Source organism: Tupaia chinensis, unplaced genomic scaffold (genome assembly GCF_000334495.1).
Source record: "Tupaia chinensis unplaced genomic scaffold, TupChi_1.0 Scaffold000270_2, whole genome shotgun sequence".
NCBI lineage: Eukaryota > Metazoa > Chordata > Mammalia > Scandentia > Tupaiidae > Tupaia > Tupaia belangeri.
This window is the reverse complement of record NW_006159751.1, coordinates 4,638,640-4,645,313: the sequence shown is the minus strand read 5'-3', so window position 1 is coordinate 4,645,313 and position 6,674 is coordinate 4,638,640.

Below are 6,674 nucleotides of genomic sequence, written 5' to 3'. Positions count from 1 at the left end.
ATAATAGATAATATTTTTTTAAAGAGAGATTTTTGCTATAGGGCATATGCACTTGGTGCATATACTTGCCAGAGAGATAGAAAGCAAGGAAGCATCCCCCAGGGGGATGGCCACGCTGCAGTCCCTTCTCTTCCATTCTCTCCTTGGGATTTTGGGCATACACACATGTGCCTGGTGTGACTTTTTTTTTTTTTTAGCCCCCGAGTCCAGGACTTGAACCAAGGTTGATTATGTGGGAGTCCAGTAGGGTAACTGCTACACCATCTGCTGGTCCCAATGAATACATGTTTCTAAGAAAATTTGGGGCTAGCAGGTAGTGTGGTTGTTAGGGCACTGGACTCCCAAATGGCTGACCATGGTTCAAGTCCCAGACTTGGCAACTGGAAAATCACATCAGGCATGTGTGTAGTTGTGCCCCATAACCCAGGAGAATGGATTGTGGTGTACGCATCCATCCAGGGGTTGATGTCTCACTTTCTCTCCTACTGTCTCTCTCTTGAGAGTGCACACACCTATAGCTAAATAAAGAAGTAAATAAATAAATTTAAAAAATAAAAAGTAAGTAACTAAGGCCAAAGTGGGTTGAGGAATGAGTGGGATGTAAGAAATAGAGACCTTTAGGGGAACAGTGATTTAGGAAAAAAAGATAATTAATTTTGCCTTTACTTATTGTAGTAAATTACATCAAACAATGTAGTTTAACCCAATAGGGAATGCTTTAAATTTATACATTAAAAACTTCTACAGTGGGCATACTCTTTGAATCAGCAATTGTATTTTTAGGAATATTCAGAAGAAATAATTATACAAAGAATTATTCATCATAATACTTATCACAGTACAGTTTATAAGAGCAAAATATTCTAAATAACCTTATCATCTAACAATAGACAGCTAATATATTACAGTACTTTCACATAATGAAGTCTATTTATTGTCTAACTTGGGATGTATCTTACTGGTTGCAAGAATTAGAGATAATGTGTGTGAAAGCACTTTGTAAATTATAAATTGCTGTTCAAATGTCATGTTTATTACTGGAATTACTGATGTGCCTCTGAATGGTCTTAGAAATAGAAAAGCCAATGGGTAATGGTTAGATTCAGAACTCTGCAATCTGTCTCTCTGCACTCACCAGAAAGACAGAGAGAGGCAGAGAGACAGAAAGTGAGAAATCACTCCCCAGGGGGAATGGCCACACTGCAATTCCTTCTCCATTCTCTTCTCGGGAACTTGGGCACACATGCACATGTACCTGGCATGAGTTTAAGCTACCGGGTCCAGGACTCGAACCGTGGTTGACTACATGGGAGTTCAGTGACATAGCCATTACGCTAAATGTCCCACATCTCAACTACAGCTCACATCCCTCTGTTGATCCACATGCATTCTTTTGCTCCTGCTACTGACCATGGTTGCTATGCCCAAAAGGTGTAGAATCAGCTTTTGCAAATCCTCATGCTACTCTTGGGCTACTGCTTTACTGTTGCCAACCTCCAGTGCTCAGCTGAATGACACCCCTTATTTCCACCATTGCTCACCTGTCTGCAACACTCACTTCGTGTTCTCTTTCCCAATTGCCAGACATCTCAGAGGGCTTTCCTTCAGAGGAGAACTGCTATGACCCTACTGGTACCTCTCTCCTTTATTCCAGAACTGTGCTTTTCTCCTAATGCTCAGTGAAAGGGCTAGGGGCTAGCACACAAGGTCAGGGGAATCGCTGGACATAGCCTTGAGCTGTACCTGGTTGGTTCAGTCCATAGCATGACTTCTCTTTGAGTTTTTCTCTTGGTGGTTCTTTTGCTTCCCCATTCAGTTTTGTTCCCTTCAGGAAACTTTGGGTCAAATTCAACATTCATGTTCACTATGTGCCAGATGCTGTTATTAGCACTTCACAAATACTATTTGTCATGCAACCTTGAGGTAGGTCTAATAGTAAACGCCGTTTTACAGCTGAGGAAACTGAGGCAAGTTAGGTATGTAGTCCCCAAATCACACAGCTAGCAGATGGTAGAACCAGGCTTCAATCCAACCATTAGCTCCTGAGCAAAGATTCACCCTCCACACTAAGCAGTTCTTCCATCAGACAGATTTGTACATATCCCATCACAGTCGCACATGTGGACTTTTTCTCCTGCAAAATTTCTGGGCTCCCATCACAAATCAAGTTTATAGCTGGGTCTCTGTTTCAATGTCCCCTAATATATTGTGACAGTTCAGCTCCAGGTACTGCCTTCTCAGAGCACACAGTGAACTCCACAGGAGGCAGTTTCTCCCTATAAAATAATACAGTTTTCAAAAACACTTTTATACTAGATTTTTTTTCAAGGTTTTTGCCATAGAGTGCCTGCACTTGCCAGAGAGAAAGAGAGACAGACAGAGAAAGTGAGAAATCACCCTCAGGTGGGATGGTCACACCACAATCACTTTTCCATTCTTCTCTGGATTTTTGGGCATGCACATGTACCCGGCATGATTGTCAAACCACTAAGTCTGGAACTTGGACCGTGGTCAGCCATGTGGTAGTACAGCGCCTTAACCATCATGCCACAACCTTTTACTAGATTTTAATAAAGGTAAGCAGTAGCATGGACCAAAAGATTAAGAAAATTTCATGGAAGCAAAATTTTAGCTGAGAAATTCAGGCCATTCACTTATTTTTTTGAAGTGAATTTGGAGAAACGTCTTTATTATTTGTTCATTATTATGATTTATACTGTGTAGGTCTCACCATTTGATCCTATCTCAGTACAATCAAACATTATTCTTTGACTGACCATATTATGAGCCTAACTGGTCTTTCTTCTTCTGCTGCCTTGACCTGATACAGGTGACTTTTCTAGGAAGTAGTCACAGTGACTCCTCACTATTCTGCTTTAGGTCTTTGCTCAAATTCCATCTGAGGCTTCCCGTTGTACTCAATGGTCTTAAAACTGGAGTATGTGGGGCCAGCAAGTGGCATAGTAGACTCCCACATGGCCAATCACAGTTGGGAGTCCTGAACTGGGCAGTTTGAAACTGCCAGGTATGTGTGCATGTGTCCAAAATCCAGAGAGAATGGAGAAGGGATTGTGGTTTGGCCATCCCCCCTGGGGGGGATTTATCTCTCTCTATCTCTCCAGTGAGTGTACATGCTCTATAGCAAAAACAAACAAAAGACCTCTGTCTAAAAAATAAAATAACCAGGGTATGAGTATTCTTGGGGTACTCTATCTAGCAGAGGACATTTTCCTAAGGGATACATAATAGATTGTTTTTATTTTAATTAATTAATTAAATTTGCCAGAGGTGCATGTGCTTGCTGGGGAGAGAGTGAGGAGGGAAAGTGAGAAAGTACCCCCTCATAGGGCATGGTCCTATCATAATCCCATTTCCATTTCCTCTTCCTTTCAGGGTTCTGGGCACCCATACACACATGCCTGGTGTATTGTCCAAGCCACTGGGTCTAGGACTTGAACCACATAGACATGTGAGATCCAACCGCCTTAACCACCATGCCACTGCTGGCCTAATAGTAAGAATTATTGGGGACCATAGGTGGCATGGTGGCTAAGGCGCTCGATACTCCCACATGGCCGACTGTGGTTTGAGTCCTGGACCCGGTGGCTTGCTTTCTCACTTTCTCTCTCTCTCTCTCTGTGTTTCTCTCTCTGGTCAAATTAAAATAAATAAATGAATAAATTTAAAAATAGTAAGAATTATTTTTCTTAAATAATTATTTATTTAATTTTATTTCTACTTCTTCAGTTTGAGGAGACACAGAGGGAGAGTGACAAAGCAAGCTGCCAGGTCCAGGACTCAAACCTTGGCCAGTCAAGTGGGAATCCAGCACCTTAACCATGATGCCACCTGCTGGTCCAGTAAGAATGTTCAAAGGGAAAGAATCTGTCACACATAAAATTCATAGGACCAGCCCTATAGCCTAGTGGTTAAGAGTGCTGGATCCCACATGGGTATTATGGTTTAAATCCTGGCCTAGAAGCTTGAAAAATAGGTCAAGTATGTGTTCATATAAGCCCAAATCCTGACAGTATGGAGAAGTGAAGAGAATGCAGCATGACAATGCCCCACTGGGGGGTTTTCTTGTGCTTTGATTTTCTCTAGCAGAGCACACATGCCCTCAAGTAATTTTTTAAAAAAATCAGTAACACATATGTGTATATATATACATACATGTATATATATACATGTGTATATACATATATGTTTTAATGAGGTGCTTAAGGTCTATAAGAATGAAAAATGGAATTGATACAGGACTCCATTTTGTCTTAGCAGTGTTACATGTGTCTATGTCTGCATAAACTAGCTGGGCAAAGAAAAAACTCCCAAAACCCTGAGAGGAGAATAGAGAGGGGATTGCAGTATGGCCATCTTCCCAGGGGGTGATTTCTCCTTCCCCCTTTGGAGAGCACACATACCTCATAGCAAAAACTAAAGACATTCCCAACACACTTTCATGTATAATATTTAAAAAATATAACATGACAATGTACTTTTAAGATGGACGACAGTATTAAACTACTTCAGTGTTTACTTTTCCATTAGATAGAAGAATGAAAGAAGAATTGAAAAATATCAGTATTGTGGGGACCAGCAGTTAGCGTAATGGCTATGTCGCTGGACTCCCACGTAGTCGACCGCGGTTCGTGTCCCGGACCCGGTGGCTTAAAACTCACGCCGGGCGCGTGTGCGTGCGTGCCCAAGATCCCGAGAGGAGAATGGAGGAGAAGGGATTGCGGCGTGGCCATCCCCCCTGGGGGGTGATTTCTCGCTTTCTGTCTCTCTGTCTCTCTCTGTCTGGCAAGCGCACATGCCCTATAGTAAAAACCTCTTCAAAAAAGAAAAAAAGAAAAATGTCAGTATTGTAAAATTTCAAAAATTATACTTTGCGGGAACCAGCAGTTAGCGTAATGGCTATGTCGCTGGACTCCCACGTAGTCGACCGCGGTTCGTGTCCCGGACCCGGTGGCTTAAAACTCACGCCGGGCGCGTGTGCGTGCGTGCCCAAGATCCCGAGAGGAGAATGGAGGAGAAGGGATTGCGGCGTGACCATCCCCCCTGGGGGGTGATTTCTCGCTTTCTGTCTCTATGTCTCTCTCTGTCTGTCTGGCGAGCGCACGCGCCCTACAGTGAAAATCTCTCCAAAAAAAAAAAAAATTATACTTTGCAGTTATTTCAACTTATGGAAAATTTGAGAGTCAAGTTAGAATGTTTGAGGGGAGAAAAGTTTTCCAGAATTTGTTTAAAGGGCACAAAAGTTAAAAAAATAAAGTGAATACCATTTCTACAGATCACCTGGCATTATAAGTAATAATTCCCTTATCTCAAGTTCTACTATTCTCTCCCTTGCTCAAGCCACTCCTTGCTGGTCCTCTAGCAAGCCAAGAATTCACGTGCCTTGGGCCTGTTGCACTTGCTCTTAATTCCTGTACCTGGAACACTCTTCTGCAAGACAGGCTTTTTGACCTTACTAGTAGAGAGACCTTCTTCAGTCACCTCTAGTCTCCTATACCCTGCTTATTATTATTTTTTCATAGCATTTACCACTCCCTGGTGTATACTTATTACTGATCTTTATCCAGTATAAATTCCTCAAACACCCAAAGCTCCTTTCTTTTGGTCTGGCCTGTATTTCTAGCAAATCTAGAACACTGACACACAATAAGGGGGCCAAAAATATTTCTGAAGAAATAAATGAAAAAATGTTATCACATGATTTGAAGGATTTACACCAGCTCACAAATAACAACTTCTTGGGAATACTCAGAAAACCAAATCACTTCATGATTGTACCACTAAAAAAGCTGTTGCACTACATAAAATCCCCTAACTACTTCTTCAAATAAAAGGTATTAAAAGTATACTGTTAGGGCAGCCAGCTCAGCCCAGGACACCAACTAGGATCTCTGAAGGGCACGATATCGGTTAAATCAGTGGCTTCCCAAACTGACACCCATCAGAATCAGCTGATACCCATCACCTCTCCCCTACTTCCCCATTCAGGTCTGGGGTGTGGCCCTGGCATCTCCGCTATGAAAAAACTCTTTAGTTGATGGGTTTTCTGATATTCAGGGACGTCTGGGAATCATTTTAGAATTTCTACCTTCCCTGGTCTTTTCGGCTTATATCTGATAGACCGCAGTTCACTAAAAGAAAGGCCCGGCTTTACTGCTCTCCCCGGCCACGCCACCCACGGGGACGCGGCCGCCATCGCACGGTGCAGAGGCCTGGGCGGTGAGCACCTCGGAGCCAGGAGGCCCGGGCGTCCGAGCAGGCGGCAGGTGAAGCCTCGGTGGGGACGCGTTCGTCGCCAGGGACCACGCCGCCGAGAGACGCTCGCTCCGCCAGGGACCAGGCCTCCTGTCCTTCTCCCCTTTTCTGCCCTTCTCTCCGCACCACCTCTGCTGCCGAGCTCAGACGCGCTCCCAGCCAGAAGCCACTCAGCGTTAAGGGCGTCTGGCCGTAAAACCTTCGGGGCTACGGAGCTACAACACTGACGCAAAAGAACCGGCCACGGAGGTCCGGACAGCGCAGCCGGGCGGCCTCGGAGCCCGCGCGGGAGTTCCCGCCTCCCCCGGAGCACGTCGGTGCGTACGTGCGCGCGCCGCGCCCGCCCTCCTTCAAACGCGCGACGCGAGGGCGGAGGCGCCGCGTGCGCGCGCGCTCTCGTT